A 27,568-nucleotide genomic window follows, 5' to 3' on the forward strand; every position below is an offset into this window, starting at 1 on the left:
CAGTGCAGGAGGGGAAGACCCTCTATGAGGTGGATTGATTCAGTGACTGGGGTAATCGGGATGGGTGTGTCAGAGGCAATGCGATTGGCACAGGATAGAGTAGGGTTTAGGGCTGTTTTGCATAGGGTCGCTATGAGTCGCAAAAGATTCGACCGCACATAACAACAACAACAACAACAACAACAACAACAACAACAACATGGTTTGATCTTCGGCAGAAAGTGTTTCAAATCTGCTTTACTTTCAATTAGCAGTGTAATGTCATCTGTATAACATACTTTGTAGAAGAGTGTTCCTCAAATCTTGATGCCCTCTCCTCCTGGCAACCTCCCAGGTTGGAGATTGAGAACCATATCTTGATTTATAAGTCCACTGATTGAAGCTGCGAGTAACTGCAGAGAATACATGAAGGATGCAGAGGATACACTATAGGGGCAGTTGGAGAAGACATGCCACATTGTACTCTGGCAGGTGGTCCAAGATGCCTTGCACAGCAGCATGGTCTCTATCACCTTCACCACAGAGGTTGAACGAGGCAGATGGCAGTTCACAGCATCTATACTGAAGACATTAGAAATAAAGTATAATTCTTTTTTTTTAGAAATAAAGTATAATTCTTCAACTCACAGTTTAAAAAGAAAATGAAAGGGAGTACTACAAACATTGACTGAAGGAAAAGACTGAATTGAAACTTTGAGTAAGGAGAGCAACAGAACTCAGAATCAAAATGTATGATAGCAAAAATATATTAACAGCACAGCTACCATGAAGTGTGGGAACCAGAGAACCCAGAACAGCAGCTCCAGTGACAATGGTATCTACAGCTGCTGAAGTTAACAAAACTGAACTGAAGCATGAAATCAGAAGATTCATAGAATTTATCAATATCTGAGACTTTGGAGATAAGTATATTTGGAGGGAAGTTGCTTTGTAGAATATCTAAAGTCTATTGAGTTAGTATTCTACCATAGACTATTAAGTTTGCAAAGGGCTGTTATTTTAGAAGTGAACGGCCCATTTTGTTTCTCTGTCTTACTCTATTAAAGCTCTACTGATACCCCTCTACCATAGCTTGTCCTGTTGGTAATTGAAATACTTTTGCTTTGGCTTCTAGCATCAAAGCAATAAACAAGCCACCACAGAGTAGCAAACTCACATGCGAGTAATAGAGACTGTCAGAAGTTCAAGCTGGAGTCAGTAGAGTCTGTGACTCAGGGGTTGTCATTGCTTACATCAGATGGATCTTGGCTGAAAGCAGAGAATACCAGAAAAAATGCTTGCTTGTGTTTCATTGATTACACAATGATGTTTGACTCTGTTAATCATAACAAATTATGGTTAACATTGAGAAGAATGAGAATTCCAGAAAACTTAATTGTACCCATGTGAAACCTAGATATAGACCAAGAGTAGTTGTCCAAACAGAGCAAAGGGGCACTGCATGGTTTACAATCAGGAAAATTGTGCTTCATGGTTGTAACCTTTCTCAATACCTACTCAGTCTGCATGCTGATCAAATCATCGGAAAAGCTGATCTATATGAAGAAGAGCATGGCATCCATATTGGTGGAAGATTCATTAGCAAATTATATTATGCAGAAGACAGTCTTGCTTGTAGAAAGTGAAGAAGACATGACGCACTGTAGAAGATCCAGGACTGCATCCTTCAACATGAATTACCTCTGAACATCAAGAAAGCAAAAAATTCTCACCATTGGACCAAAGACATCATGATAGGTGGACAGAAGATTGAAGTTGTCGATGGTTACATTTTATTTGGATATACAATCAACACCCTTGGTAGCATTCAAGAAATCAAAAGACAAGTTACAGGGGTGAAATCTGCTGTGAAGTACCTCCCAAAGTTCTAAAGAGTAAGGGTGCCAGTTTGAAGACTGAAGTGTGCCTAATAAAGCCTTAACATTTTCAGTTGTTCCCAATGCATCTGAAAGTTGGACAATAAATAAGGAAGGCCAAATAAGAATCAAAGCCTATGAATAGGCTATGAATATGTGGTGCTGGCAAAGAGTATTTAATATCTTGTGGATTTCCGGAAGAACAAACAAATCTGTCTAAAGAACCTACAACCAGGTTGCTCCTTAGACGTATGGATGGTAGAACTTTGCCTCATTTACTTCAGGCATGATTTCAGGAGGAACCAGTACTTAGAGAAAGACACCATCATAGGAAAGATTGGTGAAAGGGAGATGAATTGATACAGTGACTATCACAATGGATTTGAATGTGACAGATTTTGTTGAGGATGGTTCAGGATAGGGCAAGGTGCAGATCTGCTGTTCACGCTTAACTATGAATCACCATCAACTTGATTTAACCTGACAATAACAACAACAATTACACTGATTTTATTTCCAGAATTCTACTATTACTTGGAGGGGGGAAAAAAAAGACTGCTTACTTATAAGATCTTGAAAAGAGGCAGCAAGTGAAGATGTGTCACTCTTAATAAACCCAAATGTCTATAACAGCTCACAGTGGGGAGTAACTAGTAAATTCCTGATTTCAAACAAAAAAATCTACTACAGTCTGGTTGATCCTTATTCATGATGACCTTCCATCAAGTTTCTCAGGCTGTAAATCTTAACAGGACAAGACAACCTCTACTTTCTCTTGAAGAGCCACCAATAGATACTGATGACCAATTTTTGGTTAGTAGCCTAACATATTTTTCTCTTCTATATGTAAAATCTTTGAGAGAAACTGGATTAATGTATTAATATATTATTAATTATTAACATATTAATAATTAACATACAAATGATCTGAATGCATTTGACCTTTTTGCTTGTTTGTTTTACAAAAGAAAATGTTGAACAGGGGACAATGAAACCTGACTTCTAGTTCTTATTCTCTTAAACTGCATGACCTTTAACAAGGCCTTTTGCCTGCCTTACCGATTCCCTTTGCAGAAGAAGAGGACTTGTTCTAAGTAATCTCTGCGGGCACTTCTGATTCTAACTTCTTATACTTAAAAAAACATTAATAACATACATTCAAGCTGGAGGAGTTCATCTATAAAGTTTCCCAAACTTTCTTTGCCCAAGGCATTCTTAAATGACACTTGCTTTTGAGTTAGTTTCAACTCGTGACAACCACTGTAGAGTCAGAATATAAACCAAAAAAAGTTTTAAATGGTTTATGTTTTCAGAAGTAAGCCTTTCTTCCAAGTAGCTTTTGGATGGACTCGAACTTCTAACCTTTTGTTTAGCAACTAAATTGTTAACTCTTTGCACCCCCTAGGGACTCTTCAAGGCATCTTTGGGGCCTTAGTAATCAAGGCATCTTTGGGGCCTTAGTAATCTTAACATTCCAGGCACACAGCAATACTCCAGTACCATTTGTTCAATTGTTACATCTGAACAACTTAATACATATTTTTTAAAAGAAAAGACAGGATATCTTTTATTAAATTTCACATAAAAAGAACAAAATCCATCCCAAAGAAGGGCGACCCAACTGAGTGTGGAAACTACAGAACAATATCATTGATTTCACATGCAAGCAAGATTCTACTAAAGATTATCCAAAACCGACTGGAACAGTACATCAGCAGAGAACTGCCAGAAGTCCAGGCTGGGTTTAGAAGGGGTCGTGGTACTAGGGATATTGTAGCTGATGTTAGATGGACCTTAGCTGAAAGCAGAGAATACCAGAAGAATGTCTATCTGTGTTTCATTGATTATGCAAAGGCATTTGACTGCGTGGATCATAACAAACTGTGGCTGACTCTGAGAAGAATGGGAATCCCAGAACATTTAATCGTGCTAATGCGAAACCTATACTTGGACCAAGAGGCAGTCGTCAGAACAGAGCAGGGCAACATTGCATGGTTCAAAATTGGGAAGGGTGTACACCAGGGATGTGTCCTGTCTCCATACCTTTTCAACTTGTATGCATAGCAGATTTTCCGAGAGGCGGGGCTCTATGAGGAGAGGCGTGGCGTTAGGATTGGTGGACGATCTATCAACAATCTGCATTATGCAGATGACACAACCTTGCTCGCTGAAACTGAGGAGGACCTCATGCACTTACTGCAGAGGGTCAGTGACTGCAGGCTTCAATATGGACTGAGGCTCAATGTTAAGAAGACAAAAATTCTCACCACTGGACCAATTGGTAGCATCAGGATGGATGGCGAAGAGATCGAGATTGTTCACAGCTTCAGTTTGCTCGGCTCCACGGTCAACACTCTTGGCACCAGTAGCCAGGAAATAAAAAAACGTATTGCGATGGGAAAGTCTGCGGTTAGGGACCTCTCCAAAATACTGAAGAGCAACAGTGTCTCTCTGGAGACTAAGGTCCGTCTGATACAGGCCATGGTTTTTGCAATCGCTTGATTGTCCAATCAGAGAGTTGGACAATGACTAGGGGGGATAGAAGGAGAATTGACGCCTTTGAGCTGTGGTGCTGGAGAAGAGTATTGAATGTACCATGGACTGCCAAGAAAACAAACAGATTCATCATAGAGAGGATTAAACCAGGCTGCTCCTTGGAGGCAAGGATTCTGGGGCTTCGTCTGACATATTTTGCACATGTTGTAAGGAGAGACAGGTCTTTAGAGAGGGACATCATGCTGGGTAGAGTGGAGGGACAGCGCAGGAGGGGAAGACCCTCTATGAGGTGGATTGATTCAGTGACTGGGGTACTCGGGATGGGTTTGTCAGAGGCAATGAGATTGGCGCAGGATAGAGCACGGTTTAGGGCTGTTGTACATAGGGTCGCCATGAGTCGCAAACGACTCTACGGCACATAAGAACAACAACAACAACAACAACAATTACTAGTTAACATCACAATTAACTGGGCATCAGTCTTCTGCAAAGAATAAGCAAGCAATATGTCATTTAACATTTTTTCCTGTTCTTTCAGGATCCGTATCCTCTTTTCTTGATTTCTTATCATTGTAGACATTGGTTGGCTTTTCAGCTGTAAATCTTCCACCAGAGTTTATAAGCTTTCCAGTCTGTTCTGGAGTTTTCTACATGATTCCCTGTTGCCTGTTGCTGCACAGCTAAGACTACGCAGCCTTTACATTATCAAGTGAATGAAAATTTTGGTGGATCTGTATTGTGATGTGGAACCTATTACATCCTTAACTGAACTAGTTAGGAGTGAGTGCACTGGAAACTTCCTAGGAGAAGAAGGGAATGAATGAGTAGCTGAATTTCTCACAGATGGACTAGCTGTAGATGGGAATGTGAAGCCACTGAATGGGTCCTTGGGGTCTCCTGAGTATAAGGCACATGGCTGTCTGCTAAAACTTTCACTTGATTTGCTGCCTTCAATGGAGTGCAGTAGTGAGGTGGTGCTCCTATGGCATGTCTCTGACCTCAGGGTTGATTCAGTGATACAACCTCTCTTTTCTCACCTAGGTCTAGAGATGATGTTCACCTTTGTTCTGAAGCAACATGGGTTCGTCACCAATCATATTTCTCAACTGTAGAAACTGTTTGAGGTCTCTTGTTGGATCTACCTTTGCTGCATTAGATTTGACAGGGTGATGAGCAGGAAGCTCTGTGTATACTGGGAATATGGTACATTAGAAGGAGAACCAGCAGCAGATGATGACTATAAAATGCATGGTTTCACAAATGAATTTGAAGCGTACCCAAGGCCTTGAAGTTCTTTTACATCCAAAGGGTATTGAAGTTTTAGGTGCATTGATTCTTGTACCTGTATTTTATCTTGATGTTCTGCAAACTTATCAAGAGCAACTTCAATATTAGCAATTCTCTTTTTTTTTTTTATTTTAAATGATGTTCTTGAGATCTCAGATCATTCAGTTCCTGGGCCAGTCTCTGGTGGGTTTTGGTGTTTTTTGTTTGTTTTGTTTTGTTTACTGTGAACAACTTAACATATATTGATATATACATAATAGATATCTTTTGGTGGGGAACCAAACCAACACAAATAAACTGAAAGAAGATGAATATTTTATTTCATTTTTTTATTGTTGTTTTTATGTGCTGTTGGATTGCCTGCGACTCATAGTGACCCCTATGCACAACAGCTCTGAAGCCTACCCTCTCACTGACTCCGACACACCAACCGCCATTACTGGATCAATCCATTTCATCCTGGATCTTCCTCTCCTGCGCTGTCCCTCCACCCTTTTGAGCATAATGTCCTTGATGCCACATTCCTCCTCACAAAACCCAGCTTCCTGAATGATTTTGATATTGTTGTTGTTATGTGCCGTCGAGTTGTCTGTGACTCATCATGACCCTATGTACAACATCCCTAAACTCTCCCCTATCCTGTGCCAATCTCACCATCTCTGACACACCTGTCCCCATTACCCCAGTCATTAATCAATCCATCTCATAGAGGGTCTTCCTCTCCTGCACTGTCCCTCCACCCTACCAAGCATGACGTCCCTCTACAAGAATGTCCCTCTCCTTACAACATATCCAAAATATGTCAGACAGAGGGAGCTTCAGAATCCTTGCCTCCATGGAGCAGCCTGGCTTCACCTTCGCCAGGACAAATCTGTTTGTTTTCTTAGCAGTCCATGGTATACTCAATACTCTTCTCCAATACCACAGCTCAAAGGCATCAATTCTCCTTCTATCCTTCCTAGTCATTGTCCAGCTCGCTGATGCATAGCAAGTGATTGCAAAGACCATGACATGTATCAGGTGCACTTTAGTCTACAGGCTGACATCGTTGCACTTCAGTACTTTAGAGAGGTCTCTAACTGCAGACTTTCCCATTGCAATACCCCTTTTAATTTCCTGGCTGCTGGTACCAAGAGTGTTGACTGTGGAGCCAAGCAAACTATAACTGTGAACATCTCAATCTCTTCACCATCCATATTGATGCTTCCAGTTGGCCCAGTGGTGAGAATCTTTGTTTTCTTGATATTGAGCCTCAATACATACTGAAGACTGCAGTCCCTAATCTTCCAAAGCAAGGGCTTCAGGTCCTCCTCAGTTTGAGCAAGCAGGGTTGTATCATCTGCATAACACAGATTGTTGATGATTCTTCCTCCAATCCTGATGCCACATTACCATTGATCAACCCACTGACCACTGCACAATTTCTCATATGTGGGAATCAGATTGTATCCTGGAATTTTGTTTCCTATTCCACATTGATTTTTATTCACTATTTACTTTCTTATCAAAGCAAATATCAACAACCTAGTTTTGCAAAGCTATGATGCCATCAAAAGGAATGTAGCAGCACTTACATTGAAGTTGGATTCCCTTAAGCTAGTGCTTTGTGTATCATGCAGCAGATATTCCTTTGAAAATTTAAAATACTTAAGAATATCCCTGTGAGTTGTCTCCATGCCCTGAGATGACTAAGTGTACTATTTGGGAGCCACTGAATTAAAATAAATAAATGGAAACACCCAGTTTCACTCTTGGGTGGGTTCTGATTCACAGCAACGCTATAGGACAGAGCAGAACTGGCCCACAGGGTTTTCAAGGCTGAGATGTTTAAGGGAGCAGACTCCATCTCCTTTCACTCTTGGAACGGTTGGTGGGTTAGCAGTCAAATGCTTCGTTACTTCAGCACCAGGATTTTAACTACAGCATTAACTAAAGTATAAAGTCATCCTCCCATTTCATTTCATAACTATATGTATATCTCTTGCACGCACTTCTGGAATTCTTGGATCCATCACAAAACAAGGCAATTTTAAGAAAAATCAATACAGTATTCCTCCTAAATCTTGCTCTGTTAGAGAATGATATGGTCATTAAGATGGCATCTCATCCAATGTCCCAGTCTTAGTTCTGGTGACATTCGAGAGGCCGGCAAATTTTGTCCTGAGTCTGTATCTTGCCACTGTTCCATGCCACACAATGTGCTTAGTGAACACTTGGAACCCACTGCCACCTGATCTGTAATTCCAGTTCCTGGATCTATGCTCATACCTTCCAATCCATGCATTTGCTGTAATCCTCTGCTTCCTGCCAATTGCTGTTTGACCTTATGCTGACTGGCCATCCTCTCCCTCATTATGTTTCTAGTTAATCATCCCAGGATGCATAGCTTCTCTTGTTAACCCTGTGCCTAGCGCAGTGAAGAACTTGTTGTGGTTCTTCTAGCCATAGTCTTGGATATTTTCAGCACATAACTCGGTTGTTGTTGTTGGCTGCTGTCGAGTAAAGTACAACTCACAGCAATCCTATGAACAACGAACCTGAACCCTGCCCAATTCTGATTTGAGTCCTCAGGCCTGCAAATAATTCTTCAGCACAATCAACTCAACGCTCACATTTCCCACAAAAATCCTCCACAGTGTCACCACTCTCCTGGGCCACCTTAGCTCTTCGCGTTCAGCAGATGACCTGCTTTCTGGCTCAGGGGGCAAATCCAAGTGAAAAAAGAGAGAAGAAAAAACAACTGTCAAGTTCATTTTTTTAAATGAAATTCAGTGTGAAAGAGGAATAGTGTGAAACGCAATGCCCATAAACTTTGCAAGCAAACCAATTCAGGGGGCGGGTGGAAAGTAAGATAGAATGTATATGAATTACTGTATGAAACACTATGTAAATGAAAGGTTGTATAAAACACAATGCATATAAATGAAACATAATGTAAAGGAATTATGGTATTAAAATCAATAGAAATATTTAAAACAAACCCAGTAAAAACAAACCCAGTAAACACCCAACCTGCTTTCTCCCAAAGATGCTGGCATGTTCTCTCTACAGTAGCAGTTTTCCTTCTCTACTGTTCAGTGGTTTTCTTCTTTTTCCCTAAAAAAAAGAAAATAAAAATTGTTTTGCTAAATTTTCAAACTCATCATAAACCTAAACATCAGATACTCTGAGATCAGAAGACAATGGAAAAAAAGAGCAAGCACTGTAGCACTGTCCTCACCTGTGAGCAATTCCTATTTGCTATTTATCCTATTTGCTTTTTCCTGTGTATCCATCCTCTCTCTTCTTTTTTACAGACTCAGAGAAAGCGGTCGCACCTTCCAAACGCAGGCTCTCCCTAGCCATGAACTCGTGGGCCCCTCCTTCTGATCACCTGGACCAGGATCTAATCTCACTGGTTAGTTCTTTTCCCTGTTACTGTTTACAGTGTCTCCTCCTTTTCTGGTTCATTCTCTATAATCCATTAGTGCTTTACAGTTGGGGTGTTTTTGTTTGTTTGTTTAAAAAAGAAACCACCCTGGAGCACATAATGCTGAGTGATATGTCTCAGTCTCAAAAGGACAAATAGTGCAAAACACTACTGTATGAAGCAGGACTGACATGGGGGGCTGAGAGGAGACTAGGAAAAGAATGAATAGATAATAAATACTGCATTGGAACAGATAAGGGAGAGAAGTCTTTAAAAGGAATATGTGGTTAGGCATTATATGTAAGACAACAGTCCAGAATAAGAGGTGCATTGCAAAGAGAACTGGGGGGGGGGCAGGAAATTGTGCAACAATGAGTGATTTTTTAAAAAAAATTTGTATTAAGTTATTTACAGAATTTGAACACATAGTTTTCTAGGACAGATTCTTCCTATTTTTCTCACGTTCTCATCAAATTGTACAACTCTATGATGCTTAATCATGAATGAATATTTTTTAAATTCATATACATTTTTACTTTTTACAAAATTTCCTACTAGTTTATTTACAAAATTTGAATACATTGTTTCTTTTTTTATTAAATAATTTTAATGAGCATTTACAGAGATTTTGGATTTCCATTCATTCATTGCTGCGCTTCACTCCTCCCCACTAGCCCTCCCCTCCCAGTTCACTCCTCCCTTTCAAAAGTAAAAGAAACACTCCTTCCCTGGTACACAATCCCCCCACACCCCTCCCACTGCCCCAAGTACATTCCACTATGCAACCTTAATTGTGGACTCTTGTGATAACCATAATATGTTTTTTAAAAAGAAAATGAACTGGGATAGAGAAAGGGAGGAAAATGTGTAATAATGAATGAATGAATGAAAATCCAATTGTTCTGTAAATTTTCATCAAAATCACAATTAAGTTTAAAATGTTGGGTTTTTCTTTTAACAAAAGTTTTTTTAAGAAACAGTTACTATGAAGCCAACTTCCAACCATGATGACCCTGATGTGTGTGTGAGTAGAGCTGTGTTCCATAGGGTTTATAGCGGTGGTTTTTGTAGATTTTCAGACCTTTCTTCTGAGGCACTTCTGGGTGAACTTGAACCATCAACCTTTCAACCAACAGCTGAGTGCATTAATGATGTGCATCACCCAGGGCTCATCAAGTTTCTTTTTAATTAGCAAATGTTCCTGACTTAGTCACCTAGTGCTATTATAACAGAGATATCACAAACAGACTTCACCAAATTTTCTTCTCGTTAGAGAAGAAAACTATATGTTTAGGAGGCTAGAAGTTCAAATTCAGGGTTCCAGCTCTTGGGGAAGGCAGTTTCTCTCTGTCAATTCTGAAAGAAAGCCCTTGTTTTGTCTTCTATTGTTTTGAGGAATTTTCCAGCATAGGACCTGAGTCCAAAAGTTTTGCTCTACTCTGAGCTCTTTTGTTGTGATACTACTGAGTTTTTCCTAATCAATCCCTTTTCTTTTATGTTAGATGGATCTTAACAGAAAGCAGAAAGTACCAGAGGAATGTATATCTATGCTTCATGGACTATGTAAAGGCTTTTGACTCTGTGGATCACAACAAGCTGTGGGTGACTCTGAGAAGAATGGGAATCCCAGAACACTTGAGTGTGCTTATGTGAAACCTATACTTGAACAAAGAGACAGTCGTCAGAACAGAGCAAGGAGATACTGCATGGTTCAAAATTGGGAAGGGGGTCTGCCAAGGATGCATCCTATCTCCATACTTTTTCAATCTGTATGCAGAACAGATCATTCGGGATCCTGGACTGTATGAGGAACAATGTGGCATCAGGATTGGAGGAAGAGTCATCAAAAACCTGTGTTGCAGAGTGGAGTATACTCAGGGTGGGGGCAGGGGGGTGTGGGGATTGTATACCAATGAAGAAGTTTTTTTCTTTTGCTTTTCAAGGTGAAGAGCAAACTGGGGGTGGAGTTGGGGTGGGCGGGGAGAAAAGTGCAACAATGAATGAATGGAAATGCAAAATCTCTGTAAATTTTCATTGAAATTAATAAAAAAAGGAATTTGTTAGATTTCCAATTTCAAATATATCAAAACTATGTTGATAAAATCTTTTTAACAACAAAAAAACCCCACAAAAAACAATAACAACAACAACAAAAAAAAACCCAAAACCAACAAACCTGTGTTATGCAGATGACACAACCCTGCTTGCTGAAACTGAGGAAGACCTAAAGCACTTGATGCAGAAGGTCAAGGAGTGCAGCCTTCAATACGGATTGAAGCTCAACATCAAGAAAACAAAGATTCTCATCACTGGGTCAGTTGGTAGCATCAGTTGAGATGGAGAGGAGATTGAGATAGTTAACGGTTTTCATTTGTTTGGCTCCACAGTCAATATTCTTGGTACCAGCAGCCAGGAAATCAAGAGACGAATTGCTCTGGGAAAGTCAGCTGTCAGGGATCTCTCCACAGTACTGAAGAGCAATGATGTCAGGCTGGAGACTGATCCGGGCTATACTCTTTACAATTGTGTGTTATGCATAGGAGAGCTGGACAGTGACCAGGGATGATAGAAAGAGAATTGTGGCCTTTGAGCTGTGATGCTGGAGAAGAGTGTTAAATATTCCATGGACTGCTAGGAGAACTAAGAGGTTTGTTCTAGAGAGGGTGAAGCTGGGCTGCTCGTTGAAGTCAAGGATTCTGAAGCTTCATTTGACAAACTTTGGGCATGTTGCAAAGAAGAACCAGTCCTTGGAGAGGGACATTATGTTTGAGAGAGTGGAGGGTAAGCACAGGGGAGGAAGACCCTCCATGAGATGGATCGATTCAGTGATTGGGGTTGTGGGAGTAGGTATGTTGGAGACAATGAGGTTGGCACAGGATAGAGCAGGATTTAGGGCTCTTGTACATAGGGTCGTTTTGAGTCGCAAGTGACTTGAAGGCACACAACAACAACAACAACAACAACAACAACAACAACACAAAAGATTCAGGCCACACCCTAGGGAAACTCCCCTTACGTGGGTGTCTGGGCTGTGATGAAACTAAAGATTTTGTATCACTCTTTTTTCTTTTTCTTTTTAAAATTAATTTTAATGTAAGTTTACAGAGACTTAGGGTTTCCAGTCATTCATTGTACTTTTCTCCCTGTCCACCCCCTTACCCCCAGTTCATTCTTCTCCTTAAAAATAAAAGAAAAACCTCTTTCATTGTTATGCAATCCCTCCCCCCAAGTCCACTCCACTGGCAGCCTTCATTCTGGACTCCTGTCATGACAATAATACCCAAGCATATATCCCTTTGATTTTGTATCACCCTTGATCTTCTTAAAACTGCTTGGCTTATCAAATCATTAGGGATCTTTTAAACTTTTCACATTATATAAATATATTTTTTGGGAGACATGATTCAATTAATAATATTTTTTCAACAATGCCCTTCCACACTAATATCTGACAACCTTCCTCCCCTTGGCAGTAAATGCCCTCAAGTGTTCACACTGTTGTTGTTATTATTGTTGTTAAATGCTATCGAGTCATAGAGGACTCATAGCAACCCTATGAATGAAAGGCCTGAGCATTGTTCATAGAGTTTCTGGAGGCAAGCCATTTTGGAAGTGGATACCACTCCTGCTTCCAAGCTTGTTTTGTTCACACTGTTGTTGTTGTTGTTATGTGCCGTCGAGTCGCTTTGCGACTCATAGTGACCCTATGTACAACAGCCCTAAACCCTGATCTATCCTGTGCCAATTGCACTGCCTCCAACAAACCCATCCTGATTACCCCAGTCACTAAATCAATTCACCTCATAGAGGGCCTTCTCCTCCTTTGTTGTCCCTCCACCCTCCCAAGCATGACGTCCCTCTCCAAGAACCAGTCCCTCTTTGCAACATGTCCAAAGTATGTAAGACAGAGCCCCAGAATCCTAGCCAGTTCTGTTTCTTGATTCCCAAGGTCATCTGAGTCCCAGGGTGGCTGGCACCACACCCTCTATTTCCCATTTCAGCCTCAGCCTCTCACTTCACCTCCATTCCTATTTTGTACACCAACCACGTGCAATCCTTAGAACAGAATTTGATGGCATTGTTCCCTGGTGTTGCTTCTCCTTGTCTCCCTGGAGAGCATCACTTCTTTCACAATACCTCCAGAGAAGCCTTTTGTGGGCTTTCACTCCCTCTCCTTGCTCACAAGGCAGAAATAGTAATTTTCCTTTACATTCTCAGCAGTATCTCTGACCATTCAATTTCCTGTGACTGTGCTTTTTTCCCCAGCAAATGTTCTAAGCCCTGGAGGGCTAGGATTTGCTATGTCTTAATTATATCTACATTCTCAGTACTGAATTTACCTGGCATGTCTCAGTAACCTGTGTTTAATGACTGACTGAATGAAGGTTACATATGCATAAATAATGCTTAGCTATCTACTGTGGATTGGAAGGAGGAGTGGCGTCCACTTCCATAATAGCTTGTCTCCAGAAACCCTATGAACCTGGAGAGAGGATGAAAGACACCCAAGTGTCGAGGACTCTCCTTCATAGGGTCGCTATGAGTCGCCTGTGACTCGACGGCACTTAACAACAACAACATCTACTGTGGAAGGTGCTCATTGTTAGGTGCCATTGAGTCAACCATGACCCTATAAACATCAGACCTAACCGTGTTCTATCTTATGCCATCCTCACAATCTCTGAGATGTCCATAATCATTGTTAACAGTCGCTGTGTCAGTCCATCTTGTTGAAGGTCTTTCTTTTTTTCTCTTACCCTCCACCTTTCCAAGCGGGATATCTTTTTCCAAGGACTGGCCTCTCTGGAGGATGTGCCAAAGTATTTGAGATCCAGTTGAACTATCTTGCCTCCAGGGAGCACATCGGTTATCCTTCTTCAAAGACAGGCTTGTTTGTTCTTTTGGTAACACGTGGGATAGTCACTACTCTTCTCCAATACATTTGAAGGCATCTTTTCTTTCTCTGTCATCCTTACTCATTGTTCAACTTTCAGGCACATAGTAAGCAATTGTAAAAGACATGGCTTGAATCATATGCACCTTAGTCTTTAAATTGACCCCCTTGCTTTTTAGAACTTTAAAGAGGTCCTTGACAGCAGTGCAATGTTTTTGATTTCTTGACTGCTGCTACCAAAAGTTTTCAAGCCCCTCTGTAAAATCCTTGGTAACTTCAATTTTTTCCTCCATCTATCATGCTATCATGATGTTACCTGTTGGTTTAGTGGTGAGGATCTTTGTTTCTTGATGTTGAAATATAATCCGTATTAAAGGTGGTACTCGTATTAGATCATCTACAGTAAATTCTTCAAATGTGTAAGCAAGGACGGATCATCTGCACAACTCAGGTTTTTGAGGAGTCCTCCACCAATTCTTTTCTTCATATAGTCTAGCATCTTGAATTTTTTTTTCAGTATAAAGATTGAATAAGTACAGAGAAAGGATGCAAACCTGAGACACATTTTTCCTGATTTTAAACTATGTAGTGTCCCCTTGTTCTGTTTCAAACATGCCTTTTGTTCCATATATATGTTTTTCATAAGCATGATTGAGGTTTCTTGAGATTCCCATTCTACTTGATGTTAGTTATAATTGTTATGTGATCCACACAATGGTTGAATGCTTAGCTGGCAACCTGAAGGCCAGTAGTTTGAACCCACCCAGTGGTTCCATGGGAGAAATATCTTGCTTGGTTATCTGTCCCTGTCAAGGTTAAATCCCAAACACCAACTTCATTACAATTCACAGCAACTATTGGGCTAGTATGGTTGTAAAGCTTAATGAGAGGAAACTGCCTATCTTTTCCCCAAGAAGAGACTGATGGGTCTGTATCGCTGGAGATATGTGGCCTTTTGTGTAGCAGCATGACACATCATGGACTAAGCTACCAGCTTACAGACTAGAAAGGGAGAAGCATAACTTTTGAATAATGCATCCAGTCCTCAGTAGGACTCGTGAGTTATTAGTGACGTGGGCCATAACACAGTGCCTTAAACATCCCCTGCTCTTTGTTTTTGTTAATTTAACAACCTTTATACCTTTGACTATGTAATCAGACACAAGGAGAAATCAGATGACAAAATGAGAAAAACTAGAATGATCAGCAAATAGATCCTGCAAAGTTGTATAGCACTGTTTGCAGAACAGTGAGCTGCCCCTTGCCCCTGTTTTCCTAGTACACCAGCTCAGGGCCATTATAAGAAATCTTCTCTAGTTTACTTCATTTGCTGGCCTCTCACCTCTCAGCATTTCCACTTCAGTCCCAATGCTGGCCCCCTGTGCCAAGGGCTTCTTCACCTTTGCCAGCGAAATTGAATTGAAACCCAAAAGAATGGAGGTAGTGGAGGGTGAATGGGGAGAGTGACCCTTCATGCAAACTTGGACAAGTGTCTCCTGCTTCCTGGGCCTGTGAGCTCACCAGCCCCACCCCACCCCCTTTCTCTTTTTGTTTAGTTTGACCTTGGTCACTGATGACAAGTCTTCTTTTCCTGCCAAACCAATCAATAAGCTAAACAGACAGAAGATGAGTATTTAGAATATGGGAAGCTAAACTCAAACACAGATAGGTTATCAGTCTAGCCCAGAGCAGACTTCTGAGCAAATATTTCATTAACAAATTTTTCATGGCAACTTGCATGTTAAAAAAAAAGGAGCGAGAGAAAGGGAAAACAGCTGGGGAGTGGGGCGAGTTGAAGAGGCTGGTAAAGGCAGAAACAGGCTGAAACCCTGAAGCTTCATCTTACAAGAGGGCACTCTGAGGATAAATTGAGGGGCAGAGAGCAACAAGAAAGGAGGAAAAACAGTGAGAAACTCCTAAGAAGGGGTGCCCTACACCTGTAATGCTTTTCTACAGTAAGCTTACCTCTTCGCAAGGCTGGCACTGTAATCCATCATGACACTCTTCTGTGGGGATGTTTCAATGTCCCTGTCCCACCTTAGCTTTCACCTATGCTGTTATATCTCCTTATGTCTCAAACCCTGTTCACAACAGCCCTGAAAGTAAGGGACTTTAGTTTTCATTTCTAGATAAAAAGTCCAAGATTTAGAGAGGAGTCATTGGACAACACAAACAGTTAATGTACTCGGCTCTTAACCAAAATGTTGGAGGATCAAGCCACCCAGAGGCAACTCACAAGAAAGGTCTAGTAATTCACATCTGAAAAATCAGCATCATAGAAAAGTAAAAATGTGGCTGAGTGGCAAATATTTTCAACAGAATGATGGTCAAGTGTGAGAAATAGTATATGGAGCCCTGGCTGGCCCAGTGACGGCATTTGGGAGTGGAGTGGAGTGAAGGCATGGGCCCTGCCATTCTATGAGTCCATGGAGCTTGAAGGACACTAAATACTAACAATAAAAGAAGGTGCTACCAGGAAGCAGTCCTCAGAACAGAGCAGGGAAACACTTGCATGGTTCAAAATCAGGAAAGGAGTGTGCCAAGGATGTGTCCTGTCTCCATATCTTTTCAATCTATGTGCAGAAGATATTGAGGAAGCAGGGCTTTATGAGGAGGAATGTGGCATCAGGATTGGAGGAAGACTCATCAACAACCTGTGTCATGCAGATAATACAACCCTGCTTGCTGAAACTGAGGAGGACTTGACACACTTGTTGCAGAAGGTCAAGGACTGCAGCCTTCAGTATGGATTGAAGCTCAACATCAAGAAGACAAAGATTCTTATCACTGGGCCAATTTGTAGTATCATGCAAGATGGAGAAGAGATTGAGGTTTTTAACAATTACTGCTTGCTTGGCTCCACAATCAACCCCCTTGGCACTAGCAGTCAGGAAATTCAAAAGGTGAATTGCATTAGGGACCTCTGCAGAGTACTGAGAAGCAATGATGTCAGTTTAGAGCCTAAGGTGTATCTGATCCAGGCCATGGTCTTTGCAATTACTAGCTATGCTTCAGAGAGCTGGACAATAACTAAGGATGACAGAATAATTGATGCCTTTGAGTTGTGGTGCTGGAGAAGAGTCTTGACATAGCATGAACTGCCAAGAAAACAAATAGGTCTGTCTTGGGGAGAGTGAAACCAAGTTTCTCCTAGAAGGCTAGGATTTTTTAAAAAATTATTATACTAGTAGTTTATTTACAAAATTCAAATACATTGTCTTTCACATCAGTTCCTTCCCATTTCTCTCATCCATCAAATTGTGCAACCTCATGATTAATTCTTCCCTGCCTCTTCACATCCTCACCCCTCTGCTTCCACCCTTCCCCTCCTCACCGTATCCTCATACTCATTCTACAATAATGGTTTTAAATAGTATTTGTCCTAATGGGACAGGGTTAGTTCACTCAGTGTAATACTCTCCAGTCCCTCGCAAGGTAGATAACAGTTTACAAAATCATTGCTCCTGCAATGTGCATAATACTCCAGTGTTTGAATGTACCATAATTTCTCAATCTATTCGATTGTGGTTGGACATCTGGGCTGTTTTGATATTCTTACAATGGTGAATAACACTGCTATGAACATTGGTGTACAAGTCTTTACTTGTGCCTCAGTTCTAATTTTCTCAGGTTATATTCCAAGCAGTGGAATAGATGGGTCATATGGAATTTCTACGTTCAGCTTTTGGAGGAAGCACCAAACTGCCTTCAAGAGTGGTTATACCACTGTACTTTCCCACCAACAATGTGTAAGGGTTCCTATCTCACCACATCCTCTCTAGTGTTTATCATTTGCTGTCCTCCTGTTAAACTTTTCCACTGCTACTGGAGTGTGATGGTATCTCATTGTGGTTTTGATTTGCATCTCTCTTATTGCCAGTGTTTTTGAGTATTTTTTCATGTGTCTGTTGGCCATTTGAATATCTTCCTCTGTGAAAATTCTTTTCATGTCTTTTGACCATTTTGCAATTGAGTTATCAGTCTTCTTGGAGGCTAGGGTTTTGAAGCTCTGTTTCACATACTTTGGGCATGTGACTAGGCCAGAAGGGACTGATCCTTGGAGAAGGACATGCTCAGAAGGGTGGAGGTACAGGGTAGGAGAGGAAGACACTAGATGAGATTGGTTTATTAAGTAACTAGGGCAATGAGGGTAAGTGTTTTGAAGTTAGTGACCATTGTTAAGCACAACTGAACTTGTGAGAATGGTGCAGAGTTGCAAAAGGTTTCAATGTATTGTCCATGTGGTCACTATGATTTGGACTCAATGGTATCTCACAACAAATATTTAGTGCATATTACAAGCATGGCACTATTTTTTATGCTTTCCACATGGTAATTTCCTTAATTTTCTTAATGACTCTGTAATAGTTAGTATTACTAGCATTCTTATTTTATAGATAAAGTCACTGAGGTATTTAGAAGTGGACCAATGATGCATATTTGTGAGTGGTAGAAGACAACATGGACCTAGGCAATCTTTGGTTCCAGGGTCTATGGCCTTCATCATGATGTTTGACAGATTGCAGAATACAGCCACAGATCTCTTGCATCTTGGTATGTTCACTTTTAAGAGGTGGTGTCAATTTCTCCACCTTTTGCTTGTAGAGATCGTCTTGTAATTTTACTTGACAATAGAAGGTAATAAGCATCATGTTATATGACCTCTTACAAGCCTTGTTGTTTCTGTTTTCTCTTTCTTGGAATGCTGCCTTAAGACTCTTGTCCAAAGAGGCTGGTCCAGTTTATTTCTCTAGGAGAAGCCACCTATAGGAGGATGGAGGCACCCTAAGCAACAGAAGCCCCACCTGCTAGACAAGTGAGTAGGGAACATTTTGGTATTTCCTAGACTCTCTCATTGAGGACACGTCATTCAGCACATGAACCAGGTAAGCCAATCCACAAAATCACAATGAAGGTGAAGTCATGTTTTTGCGGCTTGTTATGTATGCAGCAAAAGACTAACTCTGTAATGACTATTTTGTTCCTATTATATTCCTATTGTCTTGCAAGAAGTCTGGTTCTTAGCTGATCAACAGTAAGAATGTGTTGATGGAATGAATAAATTATGCGGTTTAACCGAAGAAGATCTCTTAGAAAATGCGAACTGCAAAGATGTTTTAGGGGATTTTATGACACATTATGAGACTCATCCCATGATTATATTCTAAGATTCTAAAACAGATTTTTGTTTAAAAATGTTCACGTTCTTAAATTTTTGCAGCTGTTTTCAAATTCTTTATGGCCTGATTTCAGATTATGTTGCAAAGTCATTTCTTGACATGTTTACTTTCTCTCCTTGGTATTTTCTCTATTTCTAGACCTTTTCATAACTGTCAATATATAGTTTTATACCTGTTTATTGGCAATAAATATCTGTCTCCCAAGACAGTAAGCTCTGACAGAGAAGGGTATCTGTCTGGTTTTGCTAATTATTTTAATTCTGGTCTGGCTCTTACTGAACATCTAGTATGTGCAAATTTAAAGTGAATGAAAAAAATACAGATATACTTATTTCAGGTTGCTTTTTCTTCAGGTTGGTATTAAATTCTAGCTAATAATTTTCAATTTCCCATTCAAATTCTGATATTTGGAATTTTAGAGATGGTAATGACTATGGATCTCTCTCTTTTACAGGAAAATGAGGTTCAGAGAGTAGCCAGTTTGCAGCAGCAGCAACCAGGACTTTAGGTCAGATCTTCTTTGTCCACTGATTTTATGCTCTCCCAAAGTAGGTAGATGTTGAGGTTCCCATTGTACAGACAGGCAAACTGAGGCAGAAGCAGGACCAGAGCACAGATTACCTGTCTCTCAGACAAAGGCGCTCTTCATGGGCCCAAGCTGACTGCAGGGTTAAGCTTCTGACAGCTCCAAGTATTTTGTTCTCTTTCATGTAGCTCTCAAACATATTTCTATCCCTGTCAGACCATCTCCCTTCTTCCCATTTAACCTGAGAAAGTTAAACCCACTTTTGATCATCATGTGAAAATCTGAAGCAAAGTGCTTCCTTCAAGGCAGATGTTTGGAAATGCTGAGCTGCGGGTGCTCAACTTGTCAAGTAACTTTTCAAATGATGAAAAAAGGGAAATGTAGGTCAGAAAGCAATAAACTATATTCACATCCAATATATCCTTCTGGTTAAGGAGCTGATGTTGAATCTCCACCTTTTACGAAAATGAAACAAAAATCTAAATCCAACCCAAAGCATTACAGCTTTAAGTACTGAAAGTATTTATTATTTCGATTCAAGTAATCCAAAAGCATAATCTCAAGAACATCCATGCTCCAGGAATGTCTCAAAATACTGATGTAATTCTTTTATCCAGATGTTTGTAGAAAAAACTATGGATGGCATGAGAAGCATTAAAGATTTATTTTTAATATTTGAAAGAGTAATATTTCTAACAACAGTGGACCTTACAACATGTCCCTTGTCTTTGCTGCCTCTCTGATTTCCTTCATTATTATTTCCTTAAGTAATGGCTCAGCTCATACAAAACTATCAGCTTGTAGGGCTTCAAACAAAAATATTTCACTTTTGGAAGTTTGCAGTAGTTGAGGTGCATTCAATCTAATGTTGAGATGTACACAAACTTGGAGAGTTTTTTTATCACCCAGTAAATGAATTCCAACCAAATCTTTTTAGAAAGTCATTTTTCTTTACACGGAAAAAAAAAATATATCCAAGAAGCTTCCCAAGACTTTCAGAGTATGTGACTCACCTTTCAAGATGACAGTATTGCTCCACTCACTCCACTTCCTGCCACTGAGTAGGAACTGACTCATACCTGACCCTCCAGGAGGTCTCTGAGGCTGTAAATCTCACAGGAGAAGATTTCCCAGCTTTCTTGCAACAAGTGGCTGGTGGATTCAAATGGCCAGAAAGACTCAGCCTTTGGTTTGGCAGTGTAGCTCTCTAAAGACACCATCAGAGGCCCCTAATGTATGGGTTGTTATTTGAAGGTTTTTCTTTTGTCCATTGAAGAAGGTCAACCTGCACTGAAGGCACTGGCAGAAAATAAGACCTCAGGAATCTATGGGATACAATTGACACGTTTCATCTAATGGACGCAGCCCTGGATAAAGTCACCAGTCTATGCCAGGAAATTTGGAGGACACTACTGGGCCAATTGACCTGGAGAAATCCATATTTGTTCTGATTCCCAAGAAGGAAGACTCAGCAGAATGTGGAAATTATAGAACAGTATTATTTATATCACATATAATAAAAAAAAACAACCCCACAACAAAACAAACCACCCTCCCAAACAACCAGAACAGTACATGACAGAGAACCGCCAGAAGTTCAAGTGCAGTTTAGAAAAATTCCTAGCACCATGACATCATTGCTGATGTCAGAGAATACCAGAAGAATTTCCATTTGTATTTTATTGATGAAGACTATGGCATCAGGATCAGAGAAAGTCTCATCAACAACCTGTGTTATGCAGATGGCACAACCTTGAATGCTCAAAGTGAGGATGATTTTAAATGCTTGCTGCAGGTGGATCAAGGACTACAGGTAGGGACTACATCTCAACATAATGAAAACAAAGGTCCTCAGCACTGGGCCAATAGGCAACAATAGGACAGAGAAAGAACTGAAGTTGTCAGTGATTCCACCTTGTTTGGATCAACAATCAACACGGTTGGTACCAGCTGTCAGGAGATTAGGAGATGGATTGCATTGAGCAAGTCTGCTGTCAGGTGCCTCTCCATAATATTGTAGAACAATGATGTCAGTTTAAAGACTAAGATGTGGCTGATTCAGGCCATGGTCTTTTCAATCATTTGGTATGCATCTGAGAGCTAGACAGTGAATAAGGGTGCCAGAAGAATTGATGCCTTTGAGTTGTGGTTTTGGAGAACAGTACTGAATATCCCATGGACTGCCAAAAGAACAAACAGACATGACATGGAGAAAGTGCAGCCAGAATTCTCCTTGGAGGCAAAATAGTGACGCTTCTAGTCTCATACTTTGGACCTGTATCTAAGTGAGACTATTTCTTGGAAAGGGACATCATGCTTAGAAAGGTGTAGAGTCAGTTTAAGAAAGGAAGTCCCCAGTGAAATGGATTGGAACAATGACTGCAGCAATGGGCTCAAGTGTGCCAGAGATGATGAGGATGGCACAGGACAGGGCAGGGTTCAGGGTTCAGGTCTGTTTTTCATAGGGTCTCTATGAGTCATCCTCAACTCATCAACTTCTAACAACAACAACAACCACAGCCTTTATCCATTATCCTATTATTTGTAGAGAGGACTATTCTAAGACATACTAGACATTGACAGTTGTACAAATTTACCTTCTGGTAAAGGTAAATTATAGGTTCTAGTGGTAAACAGAAACATAAAAATTAGGTCAACTCATGACTACATAGTATGTTAAAACAGAAGCTAAGAGACCGCTGAGATGAGACACATTCACTGATGGGAGCCTTCACTCTATAGGCTTACCATGAAACCCTCCTTAATGTACTTGTTCAACTAAAAAATAAAATAGACTGAATTGTTTTACGGAAATAAACATTTTGACATCAAAGAATCCAAGATCTGTGCTTACATTTAAGATCTGAGCTCCCGATATGACTAGTATTATCAATATGGTCTGAGGAGATACTAATTTCTCTATCACTATCTCACTATCTCAAGGACACATGGAAATCCTCCCTGGCCTTCAAATTTTTCCATTACTTTGGTGATGCCAGAAATGGATAGTTTACATATTGGTCTTTTATTTTAAGATGTGGAAACCTCTAACATGTCAATGAAGTCTTTGGATAGAATGTTCAATAAAAGCATTCAGCTGGTAACCAATAAGTCGGAGGTTCAAGTCCATTCAGAGATGCCTTAGTCAAAAGACCCGGTGATCTTAAAAAACAAAAACAAAAAAACCCCCACCAAAACAAAATAAAATAAAATTAAAAAACAAAAACCAACAAAACAAACCACTGCAAATAGACCAAACAATAACAAATCCTGCACAAAAATAATCACTAAAAATCCTAGGGAGCACAGCTGGACTCTGACACATGTGAGGACGTGATGAGTAGGAGTGGACTTGACTGGAACTAGTTTCTGATGTCAAGCAAATACTTCTTTGTGTAACATTAAAGGATGCCCACTTCCTGCTGGGTATTGTACTAGTGTTTTATGAACATTGGGTCCCTTAATCCTCTCATAAACCATCTGACTGAAGTAAGTTGTGGTTGTTCCTACTTTAATAAAGATGGACAGAGTCTAAGTAATGTGTCTGAAGTAACATGGGCAAATGGGAAGCAAGAAGTCCCAACTCCAGACTGGCTAAGTTCACCTCTGCGCCGAGGCCTGCTTTTCCTGGTCCCTTATTCCTCCAGGTGAGGGTTGGATATTACAAACACAACAATTGAGTGGGATAGGGAGGATGAGATGGCCAAAAGAGAGTGGGAAGAACAAAAGAGAGAATGTGAGAATGTAAATAATGAAGACAGTGTTTGTTGTGTCTTAATTCTAGTAATCTGTAAAAGATAATTGTCCCACTGGACATCTTGGGAATCATAAACAGGGCACTCAATCATAGAGCCCAATCCTCAGTTATTATTGTTTTCATCTTGGAAAAGAGAAGACAAGAGAACAGAAGTTACTGAGGCCCAGGGGCAGGCAGGTTGAAGTTTCCCACCTGGTCAGTGACAAAGCCAGGCATTGAGAGGACTCTCTGGGCTCTGACATGGAGGAGATGTTGGGAAAGTCCAACAGGATGAATCTTCTTTTTCTGCCTGTCCTTTTCTGCATGGTTTCTGCATGCTGTGGGGGTAGACAATGACATAGAGGATAAAGATAATCTTCCTACTGTCTTACAAGGGTTATTTCCTTATGAGGCGGTCTGTGGGTACTACGGTTGGTAGGAGTCTACTGACTGAGAGGAGGGTGGTTTAAGCATAGCCAGCAGTACCAGAGAAGAAAGGCCTGGTGCTCTTCTACTGTTGACATTCTTATTGTGAGTTACTATGGAGTCATTCCCATCCTACAATAAACCTGTGTCTACAGGGTAGAGCGAGATATTCCAGAAGGGCTTCAGAATTATTAACTCACAGAAGTGGATGGACTAGCCTGGCTTCCCAGGAGCTTTTGAGTGGTCAAGAAAATCCTAGAGAGCAGTTACACGAGGTCACCATGAGTAAAAATATGCCTGACAGCAAGGAGTTTAATAAACTCCTTGGCATCAAGCTTATTTCTTTATGGACGCAGGTTCTGGGAAGAGAACAGTTCCTTCTGCTCGATGCCATGTGAGTTTTGGAAGCAGGTAAATGCAGCTGAGACTGAAAGCAGAGCAAGTTGTCATGATCTCATTTCACGAAGATGCTGTGCATTACTGAAGAGATGAGACGGGCCAGCCAGGACTGTCTGGGCTGAAACGAGAAAAGAAACAAAGAATGGAAGAGCATGGCTGGAAATGGGAACTATTCAAATATAAATTATAGAAACTCAGGGGTCATCTTGCATGTAGCCCTGGCAATAAGTGAATCCACAATGTGGATGAACAAGTTGAAAAAAAAGTAATCAAAAGTGAGAAAGAAGCATACGTGAGGAGTTAAGCATCAAGTACAGAGGCAGCCAGGGAAGATTACTGAACAAAGTCCAGGGAGCGTAAAAAAAGATAAGAAAGGCAAAGGTAGTGAATAGAAAAGATTATGCTGAAGCTTAAGATAAATAATGGGAAATTTTTCAAGTGCAGAAGGAACACAGGTCATTGAAGGAGACAGTTGGATCACAAAAGCAAGGGAAGGGGGATTTATTTTAAAAAATTAAAAAAAGTAGATGTTGTTAAAAAAGTAGATGTTTTGTTTCGGAATTTGGGGACAACTGAGAAGTGTTAAAAATTGACATACACGTTTTAAGTGAAACTGACAAAGATTGAGGAATGGCAAGCTCATGCACCGGGAGAGATTCAGAAATGTAGACTGGAAAATAGAAAAGTCTAGAGATTAGTCCAAGGGCAAGCACTTGTAGTGGGCACACAGAGACAATAAATCGAAGAACCTGAGAAATGATAATAAGAAGTCTGTGCGGGGAAGCTTTCTGACGAGCACTTGGCGCTCCCTCAGAGCTGCTCTGATGGCATCAGATGCTCCTTGTCATCTGGAGCACCTGATTATCAACAGAAAAAAATGATCATTTGGTTTCACCCAAAGGTGCCTCAGAAGGAAGGCCTGGAAATCTATCTCCAAAATATCAGTCTTCGAAAACCCTATGGAGCCACTGAAAACCCTATGTAAAGAGCTCTGGTGTCCTGATGGTAAGACGCTGCGCTGTAATTCCAAAGGCACGTGGTTTGAATCCATCATCTGTGCTAGGGAAGAAAAATGGGCATTCTCCTCCCTTGCAATTAACTGCCTCTGAAAACCCCCGGAGGGTCAGATACAGTCAAATCTTACTCAACGGTGCACAACAACCAGAAGCTGGAGTTAACTTGATGGCAACTGTTTGTATTTTCTTCTCTTCTATTTTCTACCCATAAATAGATATTTAAAACCTACTAGGTTCTTAGCTCTGTGTGTTAATATGGGAGATGCATAACTGAATAAAATATTGTCTATGTCTTTTGCTCAATAAATAAATAAAATGTCCTTTCCTGTAGAAAGGACATGATCTGTGCCTGAAGGAGCCCATGACAGTACTACGAGAACGTTAAAGGATACAAGAGCCAAGGCCTCCGAGATCATTTATGGGCTGGAAGAAACACACTTTCTTGGAGGGAAAGAGCACCATTAATGCTTGCTAGAATAACAATCATCATTCAAAGATTTGTGGAAATTTTTCCCCCATACAGTGTTAAAAGAGATAACTGGTGAAGGATACTTTATCTAAAACAAAGAGTTTCTGCAAATTTAAGTGTCAGTAGTGTGATTACTTGGATGGGGATGGAACCATTCTGCTTTCTTAGCTGCTGTGTAAACACTTCTTTGGTCATGGTGACTCCAGAAACAACAAAACTAAATGTTGCCCAGTTCTGCACAATCTGATGATCAATTTTGAATTAGGCTCTTGTGACCTTTGGAATTTTCAGTGGTTGGTCTTTCAGAAGCAGATCACCAAGTCTTTCTTTCTAGTTAATCTCAGTCTGAAAGCTTTGATGAAAACTATTTAGCATCCTAGCAACATTTCATGCAATGGCTGGGAATCAAACCACAGTCTCCCTCGTGGAATGCATTCAAAGGAGCCTATGAGTTGTTTGGCGATGAGGCTTGACATTGACTGTACAATTGATCCTCAGGTCTGGGAAGGGAGGAAAAACTTAGCTCACAGGGAAAGAGGTATGGGAACAGAATGGACAGCTGGAACCAATAGCTCGCTATAGAGGAAAAGAAGCCTCAGAGGAGCTAAAGCGAACTGGGGCAGCAGAGAGAAGAGCTAATGTAATGAGTGAGAGAGGCAGTAATGCTCTAAGCATCTGGTTGAAAAGAAAGCTTATTTGATGGCATTGAGTTGATATGTATTCACAGCACATAGAACTATTCCATAACATTTTCTTGGCTGCTGAGGCACTGCTTAATGTATCCAGCCCCTTACCCAAAAGTTGATGGGACAATCCACCAGTCACTCTATTAAAGCTTTATAGCCTCAGAAACCTGACAGAGGGTCACGAGTGTTGGAATAGCCTTGATAAGAGTGAATTTGGAATCTTTATGAAAGCAGATCACCTTGTCTTTCTCCCAAGGAGCTGATGAATGAATTTAAACTACCAACCTTTCAGGTGGAAGCTGAGTGCTTAACAGTTATACCATTAAGGATCCTTGAAGAGACACCTGTTGTTGGAGGCTATCTAGTCACTTCAGACTCAGAGTGACTGTAAATGCAAAAGAACAAACCACTGCTCAATGCTTTGTTGCAGCCACTGCAAATCCAATGGAGGTAATCATATTAGACAACTCAGCATTGTGACACATAAGGTTCAGAACACAAATACACAGGTAAAACAGGTCCTTAACAATCACAGGAAGATGTGAAATGGAGAATCTGAGCGCAGAGGCAGATGAAACTTCAATGTTTTTGGCAGTGTGTTCTGTAGCAATAAAAGAAGTCAAACAATATTGCTGAATTGCATATGCAGAGGGGCTATGAAAAAGTCAAGGGTAATCAGTATTCCATTGTAAAAAGGACTGGTGACTGTTTAAGTGAAGAAACTACGTGAAATGTCAGCAAAGGATTTCCCATCCTCCTTTCTTCCATCTCATCTTTGTCATTGCTTTTGTTTGTTAGATTTAACCTTAACAAATTCAGAAAAGACTGAAGCTGTTAAGCATTTTGCTTTACTTGGATGCAGGAGTCAAAGAGAAAAACAAACAAACTTATATTGCATAGGACAAATTTGCCACAAAGGACACCTTTAAAGTTTTGAAAAGATGTTCCTTTGAGAACTAAGGGGGACCTGAATGAAGCCATGGTAATTTTTTTGTCAACTGTCAGGGACCTCTCCAGAGTGCTAAAGAACAATTATGCCAGTCAGGAGAATAGTGTGTGCCTGAGCCAGTCCATGGTCTTTGCAATTACTTGCTCTGCATCAGAGAACTGGACAGTGACCAGGAATGGCAGAAGAATTGATGCCTTTGAATTGTGGTGCTGGAGAAGAGTATTGAATATACCATAGAC

General features: G+C 40.5%; 1 pseudogene; it reads right to left on the minus strand.

Annotated features, from left to right (window-relative positions):
• Positions 1-25,889, minus strand: part of LOC102870412 — a 31,784-nt pseudogene extending 5,895 nt beyond the window's left edge.
• Between the last annotated feature and the right edge of the window lie 1,679 nt (positions 25,890-27,568).

Source organism: Elephantulus edwardii, unplaced genomic scaffold, assembly GCF_000299155.1.
Source record: "Elephantulus edwardii isolate Elephantulus edwardi_28Jun2011 unplaced genomic scaffold, EleEdw1.0 scaffold00090, whole genome shotgun sequence".
Lineage (NCBI taxonomy): Eukaryota > Metazoa > Chordata > Mammalia > Macroscelidea > Macroscelididae > Elephantulus > Elephantulus edwardii.